We start from the raw sequence: 12,913 nt of genomic DNA, 5'->3' as shown, positions 1-12,913 counted from the left end.
AAATCCTGCCTCCCCTCTCTGTCCCCCTAATTTCAACCATCATCCTCTCCTCTCTCACCACTGGTACTGTTCCTACATAATTGAAAACCGCTACATAAACCCCATTCCTGAAAAGAAAAAAAACCCTGGTGTTGATTCTACCAACTTCAACAACTTCTGTCCCATTTCTAATCAGTCCTTCATTTCAAAAATCTTTGAGAAAATAGTTGCTACTCAACTTCACTCCCACTTATCACCCAATAGTTCCAGTTCCAGTCTGGTTTCTGGTTCTACTCACTATCCTAATCAACTCAAATCCTTCTTGTAGTGTAGGCTGGCCTTCTTCTCCAGGGCCCAATCACTCTATTAAAGTACTGCAGTGCCACTGGATCTAAAACAAGAAAAAAGGAAAGACAAAAATCAATAAACACTTGTGCTCAAGTGAAAAGTTAAAGGTGTGCCTTTTTAGATGTAACAAAAGGCTATTTGCTTCTTGGGATGATGAAGCTTAAGTCTTCTATGGCGACACATTTATGTCAAAAGGTTCGCGAGCAAAATAAACATACTCGCATGTATGTTAAACTACTTCTGTGCATGGTTTATCTACCGCCGGGCGAGAAACTGCCGCTTCGAGAGGAGAAAATCGCTCTCCGCGCGCCTCAGCTCCTCCCACACGCTCTCGGGGGTTTGATTTTTTATCCAGCGGCTTACGCTCGCGGACGGCTGCGCTCTCGGAAGCGTCTCTGGCCGCGGACGGATTTTCTCCTCGCGTGAAGGAAAATGTGTTTTGATATGTTAGGCGGAGACAAACCCTCTTCTGTAAGCCTCCTCCTGATTGGGCTTTGCAGACACAATCACAAAGGAAGTAGTCAGGAAGCCTTTGACTGACAGCTCGTCATCCATCAGCGATAATACTTTGTTTTTACTTTATATTACATTTACAGAAAGATAAAACAGCTAACTAATTAATGGTACATTTGTGATTGTTTGTGATAGTTTTTCTTATTAACAGTGCATATTCAAAAAACTCAGAGCTGCATGTTAAATATAAAAACTGAATTTTACACTCATTAGTACTATATATTATTGGCATCAGTTTGTTATATTTTGCAACACTTTCTGTCTACATGTAGAATTGAACCGGCTGCGGGCAGCTCCCAGAGAGGGTTTGAACATAACACTAGTCCGCTCTGCTTTTCTCTCTCCTCTTTGTATCTTCTCTGGGTACTGTTTTTCATATGTTGTGCTGTCTTCTGGGTCCTGCTGATTTGCGCAGTAAGATGTACTGATCCAATGTAGTGGAGACTCAAGGGTGGATCCCAAGACACATATTACAATAACCAATTTTTAAGGGATTTTAACAAAAGTAATTTACTCAATAACATAACGTGCTAAAAATAATATCTATATTAAACACATTTTTATAAAAGGAGTTTTATGCGGTCCCCAGGAACTTGGGGCCCTAGGCAACCACATAGTTTTACCTAGTGGAAAATCTGTCTCTGAAAGGAGTACCCAGATCCGTTATGTTAACAGTTAAATAGTCAATAAGACAATAAGGATTCACTACAAGTCTCCACTCCATCGGCAATAAGCACAATTCAAATAGGAGTCACCTAGTTATTTTTTTCCCCTTTGAATCAAAACTATTTAAATACAGAATCAGTAAAGCTTTTGGTGCACTTTATCTTGGATTCAACTGACAAGTGCATCCAAACTTTGACTGATTGCAGTATGAATAAGCCAGTGTATGAATTGGGCTTTATAAATAAATTTGCTTGCCAGTCTACTGTGTATTTGTTTTTATGAGTTACAAAAAATTGTGACAATACTGTTATCCCCACTCTATCCAAGTTTAAAGTAAAATTAACTAATGTGAAGACACATTAACAGTATGTAAGGGTTAGTTTTCAAGAGTTACATTACCTTGCAAATTAAAAAATAAAAACTTTATCAACCTGTTACATGTTTCATTTATTTTAGCACAATGGGGAGCAACGTTGTGAACTGTAAACCATACACAAAACTATGTTTGCTTATTTTCCATGGTAATTCAAATAACATTCCATCAATCTAAAAATCAGAATTTCTAATTAAATCTGATGCACAAGGTAGGATACACAAAACGGGCCTATCATAAGCTCCTGTGGAAATGTTTAGGGACCTTCTTTAAAGCATTAGCTGTGCCTCTGATTTTCCTGGAACCCAAGCTCTCCTGGAAGTTTAACATTTTCTATGGTCTTGCATGACTGGGATGATAACCAATTAAAATGTCCAAATAAATCCAGGGATATTGTCTGAATCAGACATCAGCAGCCAGAAAACAGTACATTACTTGTGCATCATCTCCCCTCCACCCACCAAAAAAGAAAAGTTACTGTATTAATTTGTTTAGGTTGCTCTGAGTCTATCAACAGGCTACAGGCAAGAAGCTTACACTCTGGATGGATCATCAATTCATTACAATTGATGATCAAGTACTTACTTTTGAGCATAATTATTTCAGTATAAATTTGGGTCTGGAAATACATTTAAAAAACAAACCATACAGCTTTTATTGCCCTTGAACAAATTTTTTTGTTTTTGTATTGAATAAAATAAAGCAAAGTCATGGCCATAATGGGCAATGTTTATTTGTGTTAGGTCCAAATATGTCATTGTTCATTTATAGGCTACTCAGCACCTGACAAAGCGGTAATCACATATTCACAACATAGTAGAAAAAGTTCTGTAGTATCACTCTCGGCTTCATTTTCAAGCAGCAACTGCACCTCAGCCAGTTGCTGTTCATTGAGTGGACATGGAAATTCAGGGACCAGTATTGCACCATCCACATGTCCATCATACTCAGCAGCAATGTCCCATTCAATGTCAGGCTCTTGGATGTCCTTATTAAAACAAAAACAAGAAAATTCAGCAGTTACTGCACAAATAATTGTGACCTAAAACTCTACATATTCTACGCAAAGGTTTTTGTTTAAGGAAAGTCCCCTGAAATGTCTGTCACATTATACCCTGGAAGAGTTACAGTAAGATTGTAGCAAGGGACACGAACATTAGTTTGGAACATGGGCGTAGGTTTGATTTCAACTTTGGTAGGGACACTACTGGTCTCAAGTTTCATGGGTTGGATGTCATTGGTCATACGCAATATGCATGCCCCTATTTTTTTATACTTGACGTGAGCATCAGGGGACATTTCGTTTAAAGAGAAAAGCAGCATTTTTTGCTACATTAATACAAATTTTATAAGCACTATATATATATATATATATATATATATATATATATATATATATATATATATATATATATATATATATATATATATATATATATATATATATATATATATATATTGTATATCAATAAATAAATAAATAGCTGCTCCTTAATTTGTAATTAAAATCAATTAGACATCACCTGAAGCACTGAAGGACCAGCTGCTTCACCTCCAAGCTGCCCTGCATCATTATTACTGGATATCTGTATTTCCTATAATCATATAATGTTACTATTATACAAGTGTGTTTTTAGTATTAAATGATTAAATGTAACACAACCTTTTATATAATCCTATGATACATACTGTCTGAGTGTTGAAATAGCTCCTTATGTCTCTTTTCTTTTTTGGTGGCATCATCTACAATCACAACACTAAGCATGAGCCTAAGTTTATTCAAATATAAAATCGCTTTTAACAATCATTAAAAGAAAATATAACACTATCTTATCCGTAATGCAATAATATCCAAAATAAACAGCCAGATTCAAGCATTTTTACCAGACACTAATGTTTGTACTAATTTACTTATGGGCTGTGTGGAAATCTATGTAAAATCAAACCAATGTGTTCCTCTGTTTGTACTTTATCCTATTTCTAAAAGTAGAAATAGCACTATTATTATGTGGAGCCCTAATTATGCTTTCTAAACAAAAAATAGCAATGTTTAGGCACCATCTCGTGTTGTTATACTCTATAAAACGAATAACACCTGCTATTTATATCTGAATCGTCTTAAAGGGATTTTTTGAAAGCTTACATTTCTCCAGCAGTCTTCAGAACTCCTGCCTGACACAGAATATTTAGTTTTATAAAATAAAAAAAAGTTTTTTGTTGATAAAATGTATTATACTTCTGAATTAAATGTTATTTTAAGATGCTAACGTTGGTTACTTACATTTCTTAAGTACCACAAATCAAACTACTCTCTCCTGCTTCTTCTATCGCCTGTTATAACGAGATAATATATATTTTTTTAATTGGGACTAGTTTCGTAGTCTAATATTCGTCGTTGTAGTAACCGCAGTATTCTAGCGTGAATTAAATTGAAATTTCGCGCTGCAAGCATGCACGCACATGCACGCACTAGAAAACAGCCAACCAGGGAGAGAGAAGGCGGGACTTTAGGCAAAACAACCAATGAGAGTGGAGTTAAACAGCACACAGCACAGTTACGTGCGCTGCTAAGTTAAAGCGACAGGAAAGACCGACTAGACACGCAGGCTGGCAGACGGAACTGCAGCAGCAGCCGCCGCCAAGCAGCGGAGCTGCGAGAGGAAAATAAGCGACTGCTGTAACAACGCTGTATTGTAAATTATAAACATGTTATTCACATCGAATTATTGGTAGGGACAATTAGGTCGGTCCAAAATTTTGGTAGGGACATGTCCCTATGGTCCCTATACAAACCTACGCCCATGGTTTGGAACACACATTTATTTTATGATGGGGTTACTAGCAGATCAAAGCTGCAATCAGGAATAAGGTTTTAAGCATTTCACAGAGTGAAATCACAACTCACCTTCCCTGCTAGGAATAAATTTTAAATAACAATGAAATTAACATGCATGCATTTGGACTGTAGAAGGAAAATAAAGGGCATCATGTAACCTAACAATGTAAACTCCCAGCTGAGGTTGAAACTATGAATCTCCCTGCTAAGAGACAGTGTTTACCACATCACTTTGTAGCTTGAGATAATACACTTATAAGTACAAATAAATGAGGCCTCAGTGTTCCCCACAGGTATCACAGTAGCCATTTGTGTACTGTGATACAGTCACTATCATTACTATGATGTTATATCTTAATATACGGATCCCCTCAACACCTTGGCTGCACCTAGAAATTCTGTCCATAAAAGTTATGAACAGAATCGGTGACAAAGGGCGTACAGAGACCTGACAGCCCTTATTAAAGGGTCCGGTACTCCATACTCCCGGAGTACCCCCCACAGGATCCCCCGGGGGACACGGTCAAATGCCTTCTCCAGATCCACAAAGCACCTGCCGAGGGTATAGAGCTGGCCCAGTGTTCCACGGCCAGGACGAAAACCACACTGCTCTTCCTGAATCCGAGATTCGACTATCCGACGGATAGTATTACTATTACAGTTGTCATTTATGAATTTATATTATAGCTGTATAGGCCAATTTTTAGAATTTTTGGTCTGCAATGTAAATAACATTTTCTGTACTTCACACTTATTTGATGATCATAAAAGCTCAAACATGGTATTTCACTAAATGAGACAAAAACCTCAAGATTATCTGGCTGATCCAACGGGTAAACCATCATTGTGGTTTGCCAGAGCTGCTCTGGAGTTAGATTATCCCCCGTCCTAATGGGATGGTTGTTCCAGCCTTCCACAAAAGCCTCCAGGTCTGCCTTCAATTTAGCAAGGATGGTTATGTGAACTCCAAAAAGGTCCTCTGTAAAAGGAGAGGAAATGTTAGTTTTTTTTTCTTTTTTTTTGGGGGGGGGGGGGGGGTTTCATACACTTTCCTTCATTATTCTTTGATGCTTTTACTAGTGTGATATTCCAGCCAGTATTGTTGAATAATATTCTATGTAAGATGTTTGAACTGCATTATAACATGAGCAAAACAAACCAGAAAAGATAAAGGGCAAATCCGTCCCTTCTTCCCAATCATGAAACTAACCACTGGAGGAAATAACAAGAAGGTGATCAGTCTCTAGGTTGTGCAGTGGGCTGTAGTATTTTGAGGTCACACAAGTTCTGACATCACGCCACAGCCGTTCAATCCTACACACTCAGAAAATAACGTAATTATGTTTAACTTCAAAGACTTGTGAGATAATAAAATATCAGTAGAGTTACAGTCAACATTTTCTGTAATTATATCAGAAAGACATGCAGAAACTTGAACCTTTGATTGTGGACACTTTTCCAGGAATGAAGCTTCCTTGATCCGTTTCTCACACACTGTGAACATGTATTGGGCTATTTCAACATTCTCTACTCCTTGGTCAGCTCTGACCCTGCAGCACATTCACTAAAGATCCAATAGCATGACTAGGAAATTATACAGCATAAAACTCAGGCAAATTATTTACATCATGTATGTCTGTGTAACTTAAGGTGAAGATTCTAAAAAAGATAGATTTTGACCAGAACACATTTAACCAAGTTAGATTCTTCTCCTATGTTTAGCATCAAAACCTGAGAATATCCCATTATTAATTAAATAAACAGCCTACTATATTTGTCTACAGGTAGAAGCTGCAAAAGATAAAATTTCCCACTGATGTATGTCCACTTAATAAAACATTCAGATTTTTTAAAGAGATAAAATTAATGTTTTATTAGTTTATGCAGATATGTCAGCTAGGCTACCATCTGTACTGGGATAAGTGGATGGTGGTGCGTCTAACCCGAGTTTCAAAGTTTATCTACGACTTCACAGCATGTTTAGCATTCCTTTTGAATGTGAACTGGGTAAATACAATTTCTGACCATTACAGTACATTGAATTAGCATTTTACCTTAGCACTGTAAGTATGAGTATCATCTCTGAATGTGAATATCATTAGTTTAATAAAACCAAGACGTTTGCTGTCACTTACATGCAAATCCTCGAATGTTGCTGACGTATCTCTATCCATTACTTATCGTCGAGGGGTGAATGTCAATACTGCAATGCCAAAATGAACTAAACACATGAACAAACAATCAGAGAAAGAGAGAATAATTTAAGCTGTGAAAAGCACTACAAACATTGAAATACAAATTAACATCAGAGTTAGGGGAACTGGTTCACCCTGCGTTGTGTTCTGTTGGCATGTGGCTCGAAGCACAGAGGCCGAATCTGGGTTGACTTGACATTAATCTCTCTCTGAAGAAGACAGACTGCGATGAGTCATTGTACAATTTGGTCCAAAACACCTTCCTGAACAAGAAAATAACGTGCAAAATAAAGAATAATGAATACAAAAAGTCTGCTAAGCTAACCGTATCTCCACAAGTTAACTTATTGTACATTCAAACAACACACTGACTTTGACTCACATCTGCCATTTAACACTCAGTAGATAATCAAAATGCATTCTCATTCAATAAGAGGTAAGAATATATCACCTCTGAACTGTAAATCAAACAAGAAAAACGTTTTTATATCAGGACCCAAAGTTGAGCACGTATTTACGCTAACAGCCGAAAGTAGTGTTAACCCGCTCCTTGTGAGCGTGGGGCTACTTCCTGCCTGCTTGAGCTGCGTTCAAATGCAGTAGGACATACTCATTGCTCTTGTCTAACAGCTACTAACACAATAAAAACTGCTCACATAACATTAATAACTTATTTGGTGGAATTTCAAGCTAAGTCATATTATTAACCTGTTACATTAGCATCGGTTAGCATCATCACTGAAGCGCCGCAGTAGCTAACGCTACCAGACAGCCAGTCAACATTTTTCTCTCATGCCGAAATATTGTAACTGCTAACTTTATATCCCTGAACAATTCGACCAAATAGAATTATGTCAATCTACGGCTGTTTATTCAAAGATAGCACTACTCTATGAGGAATAATTGTGCTTTTTTGGGGGCAAGAACGGTTGTGAAATCCACTTACCCCACGTACCGTAAACGTTGGAGAAGCCTCCGCCATTGTCCCGCCTCCGGTCGTCGGTCCTCCCTTATGGATGACGAGCTGTCAGTCAAAAGCTTACTGATACTACTTCCTGTGTGATCGTGTCTGCAAGGCCCAATCAGGAGGAGGCTTACAGAAGAGGTTTGTCTCCGCCCAACCTGTCAAAACACATTTTCCTTCGCGCAAGGAGAAAATCAATCCGAGCGCAGAGATGCTTTTGAGCGCGCAGCCGTCCACCAGTGTGGCCGCTGGATAGAAAATCATGTGCGCGTTGAGAACCCCGGCGCGCGTGGGAGGAACTGGTGCCCTCGGAGAGCGATTTTCTCCTCTCGAAGCGGCAGTTTCTTGCGCGACGGCAGATAAACCATGCGCAGAAGTAGTTTACATACATGCAAATATGTTTATTTTGCTCGCGTAACTTATGACATAAATGTGACGCGATAGTCTTTAGCCACTCAGGACCATACCCGGCTGCAGAAAGAAATTACGGGGGGTGGGGGGGATTCCATTTATCCTGGGAGGCACTCTTTTTCAAAAAACATTGCATATCATTCAGGCTGAACAGTGGTTCTGTGACTATTCCTACTGCGCTGAGAAAGAAATTCTCAATAAAATCCCAAATTCTAAAAAAAACTAACAAACAAAAAGAAACAGTGTATTCAGTGTTGCCAAATTAGGCTGGTTTCCACCCAATTAGGCGGCAACTTTTGAACACATTGAGCTGGAACAAAAATAGCTTATGGGCAGTTTGTAAAAATTTGGGGAGCTTTTCACAACATTTGTTGGGCTTTTTTTTACTAACAAAATATAACAAAATAGTTGTCAATGTCTAGCAGAAAAGTATAACCATTTTAATAAAATGCCATCTCCTGGAACTCATTTTACTGGTCAATTTATTTTTGAAATGAGTTGAATCTGTCAAATCTGACATCATCAATGAATAATAGTTATCCATCCATACATTTTCTTACTTGAACTCCTCCACTAGGGGCAGGACATCCTCCCCAACCCGGAGAAGGCACTCTACCCTTTTCCGGTTCAAGACCATGGTCTCGGATTTGGAGGCACTGATTTTCATCCCGGCCGCTTCGCACTCGGCTGCGAACCGCTCCAGTGAGAGCTGTAGATCACGCCCTGATGAAGCCAATAGGACCACGTCATCCGCGAATAGCAGAGACGCAATCCTAAGGCCACCAAAACGGATCCCCTCAACACCTTGGCTGCGCCTAGAAATTCTGTCCATAAAAATTATGAACAGAATCGTTGACAAAGGGCAGTTCCCCTCAGTTCACGAATGAGGGGAAGATGGAGCGGGAGATCGACAGGCGGATTGGTGCAGCGTCTGCTGTGAAGCGGGCGCTGTACCGATCCGTTGTGGTGAAGAGAGAGCTGAGCCAAAAGGCGAAGCTCTCGATTTACCGGTCGATCTACGTTCCTACCCTCATCTATGGTCACGAGCTTTGGGTCGTGACCGAAAGAATGAGATCCCGGATACAAGCGGCTGAAATGAGTTTTCTCCGTAGTGTGTGTGAGCTCTCCCTTAGAGATAAGGTGAGGAGCTCAGTCATCCGGGGAGGACTCAGAGTAGAGCCGCTGCTCCTCCACGTCGAGAGGAGCCAGTTGAGGTGGCTCGGGCATCTGGTCAGGATGCCTCCTGGACGCCTCCCTGGAGAGGTGTTCCGGGCACGTCCCACCGGGAGGAGGCCCAGGGGAAGACCCAGGACACGCTGGAGGGACTATGTCTCCCGGCTGGCCTGGGAACGCCTTGGGGTTCCTCCTGAGGCCTCACTGAGGCCCAAGTGGCTGGGGAGAGGGACGTCTGGGCCTCCCTACTGAAGCTGCTGCCCCCGCGACCCGACCCCGGATAAGCGGAAGAAGACGGACGGACAGACAGACGGACATTTTCTTACTCGCTTTATCCCTCATGGGGTCGCGAGGGGTGCTGGTGCCTATCTCCAGCATTTCAATGAGTGAGAGGCGGGGTACACCCTGGACAGGTAGCCAGTCTGTCGCAGGGCGAAAATTAGTTATAATGAATAATATTGATTAATAGTTATAATAAAACAAGAAAACAATAATCATTAATCAAGTGTCACTATGAAATTGTATTGGTCAATGTAAACACTCCAAGAGGGGTTGAGTTCTACCGATCAACTTAAAAATATCCCATGGCTATGTGAAAGAGAAACGTTGGATTGAGCTATACTAAGACAAATTAAGTTTATATTAAGGCTGATATACAACTTATGTTGGGAAGCTATTGATAAAAGTTTTTTTTTCCGGTTGATATATCATGATTGTTAAAGTGATCTTGTGTGTTATTTGGTTGCCTGATTGTTCATTTTGTCCGGCGCCAGTATGAGCGAAGTTTTTTTCTTTGCTTCAGCGCAGTTGTACGCTAATGGCATGTTCTTATGTGTTTAATAGTTCTGTGTTTTTAACATGAGAGTTTAAGATTTGGGCTTGTTTTATTCTTTTAAGCTGGGCAGTTTTTATGCTGGGTTTGGGCTGAAAACTAACAGTGAGGTACGGCAACCAGTAGCGCTGTGTCTTGACTCAAAAGTCAAGCATAAGCGTAAATGCTGGTAAACATGAGCACTGGTGTCAGGCTGAACACTGACTGAAGTAAAAAATCATACAAGCAGAGGTTCTGTGTAATTACAGCAGCTAAGGAGCACAAGGATCAGAACAAAGCAGAGTTCCCTTTCGCCTGCAAGTAACCCAAGTTTCTTCAGTTTGGCAGTTTTCCTGCTTGGTTCTGCTCCTTGTGCTCCTAGCTGTCCTAGCTAACCCTCCTAGCGTGAATGTTTAGTCCAGTGTTGACTTCAATGCTGACGTTTCAAGCAGAAATTAATAGAGCTGCTTCCAGCTCATTCTCGTTTTCTTCGTTGTCACTTCTTTTAATTGTTAGGTAATCAGACCAAATATCCATCCCACACTACCGACATCAACGGTAACCACAGCCAAGCCGTGGTGTCTCTCTGAGGGCTATGAATGTATGACCCAGCGACCCACCCCTCTCCAGCTGTAATTGGCTAGCATGTTGCCTTCAGTCATCAATTTGATTGGTTGAATTGTATGATTGACAAATCAAAGATAGTACTAATAGAATGTTGGTCATTCCAAGGTAAAAAAAAAACAGAAAAAAAAAACAGCTTCCAGACCAGGTCGGCCACGGCTGGCTCAATGGGCGGGCATGGCACCCCAATGCCTGCCATACCGCCGGGTCTGCTCAGGATGGACAGTCTGCAACAGTGTTGGTCTATATATGTTATATGGCTGCAGGAACAGGTATCATCCTGCAGTGCGGGCGTTGGCATCTCACATGAGGTGCAACCACTGAAGTGCCCGATGGTCAGTCTCAAGGAATGCCCAAGGAGATAGTACAGCAGCGAATCCATGGCCCACTTCCTCGCGAGAAACTCCTTCTCTACGGTTGAGTATCTTGTGTCCTGGTCCAGCAAGTGATGACTGAGAAACACCACTGGTCTTCTTTCTCCAGCTTTCTCCTGTAGGCGGACAGCTTCTAGTCCCACCCCTGAAGCATCGGTCTGCAGGATAAAGGGCTGGTCAAAATCTGGGCTGTGAAGGACACAGATCTCCTTCAGATCTCAGAAAAGAATTTCATACTGGTCTTTCTAGAAAACTTTTTTTGGGGCTGAGTTCTTGGTCAGGTTAATCAGGACAGCGGTTCTCTGCAAATTGTGGGAAGAACATCCTGTTCCATTTAAATGGTGGGAATCGGAAACAAGCTGATGGCCTCCATCTTCTCCACTGCGGCTTGATCCTGCTGAAACCATTGGTGTACTCCAGGTACTCGACTTCCCTATGGGCCACTGCACATTTGCTAGGGTTTATGGTGAGTCCAGCTTAACGAATTCTCTGCAGGACCTCCTGGAGGGGGTGGAGATGTTCCTCCCAGGACCGACTATAAACAACCACATTACACAGGTAGGCAGCAGAGAACTCAGAGATATCAGCACATAGTCCAGGAGTCTCTGAAAGGTGGCAAGGCCCCCTGCAGGCCGAACAGCATCACCCGAAATTGATACAAACCAAAAGGTGTTTGGAAAGCAGTCCGTTCTCTTGCTTCTGGTGGCATTGCCAGTTGCACTCACCACTCGCTCCAAGAACTCATTGATGCGGAGCATTGGGTAAGGGTCTAAGTTCGATCCTACACTCAGGTACTTGAAATAAATGCATAACTGTAGAGAACTGTTGTTTTTGGGGACCAGAAGAACAGGGCTACACCACTCACTGTTAGAGACCTCAATATTACCAAGGTCAAACATTAGTAAAAAATGTTTTCAGCGCTGGCTCCAACTGCTCAGTGATACGGTAGCTCCTCCATCTCACTGGAGCATCCTTTTTGAGCCGGATCCTGTGCTGTATCAGTGAGGTGAAGCCAGGGGTCTCTTGAAACAAATCTGGATCAAACAGATGTTTCATTTCCTCCTGCTGAGTGACAGAGAGATGAGACAGGTCAATGGCAGCAGGCTCCAAGACGGGTGGAAAAAAACTTTTCGGTCACCTCCTGATTCTTTAAAGCTTGCACCAACAAGTGCCATAAAGACTCCTGGCAGGCTTGAAACTCTTTCAGCAGATTTATATGGAAAACCTGGTGTTTCTTCTGTCTTTCGGGGATGTATAATTCATATGTAACTTTGCTAGTTTTCTTGGTAATGTCATATGGCCCATGCCATTTAGTAAGCAATTTATTTTCCCAGTAGAGCTGGGCGATAGGACAATACATATCATGCGGAGGATAGAAAAGTGTCTGTAGTGCCAATTCTATTGTTTCTAGCACCTCTTTATCACATATTTAAGCAAATATTTCCCAAAGTAGACTACAACAAGCGTTGTTTTTCTGCCACTCTCCAAATGTGTTACCCAGGGGTCCGTTCTTCGTACGTTGCTTAAAACATCCAAGATCAAATGAGACATCCAAGATGATTTCATCCGGCTAATCATGATCCGGCTAATTGGGTTCTTCGAACACACCTGTTGTTTATGATTAGTATCACTGGATTGAGTTATCT

General features: G+C 41.0%; 1 protein-coding gene and 1 long non-coding RNA gene across 4 annotated transcripts in view; one reads left to right on the top strand and one right to left on the bottom strand.

Annotated features, from left to right (window-relative positions):
• myo15b (myosin XVB) overlaps positions 1-12,913 on the top strand; it is a 456,255-nt gene that overhangs the window by 2,944 nt on the left and 440,398 nt on the right. The window lies entirely within an intron of this gene.
• Positions 2,595-8,050, bottom strand: LOC118561273. Of its 3 annotated transcripts, none has more exons than XR_004929911.1 (5): positions 7,857-8,050; positions 7,045-7,173; positions 6,851-6,936; positions 5,522-5,694; positions 2,595-2,867 (listed from the first exon to the last, which is right to left on the bottom strand). It is a non-coding gene; the product is annotated as an uncharacterized LOC118561273 (long non-coding RNA). The 3 variants fall into 3 exon arrangements; XR_004929910.1 differs by lacking the exon at positions 7,857-8,050 and adding an exon at positions 7,293-7,472; XR_004929909.1 differs by lacking the exon at positions 7,857-8,050 and adding an exon at positions 7,362-7,472.

This window comes from Fundulus heteroclitus, unplaced genomic scaffold (genome assembly GCF_011125445.2).
Source record: "Fundulus heteroclitus isolate FHET01 unplaced genomic scaffold, MU-UCD_Fhet_4.1 scaffold_59, whole genome shotgun sequence".
Lineage (NCBI taxonomy): Eukaryota > Metazoa > Chordata > Actinopteri > Cyprinodontiformes > Fundulidae > Fundulus > Fundulus heteroclitus.
This window is presented reverse-complemented; position numbering and strand designations above follow the sequence as displayed.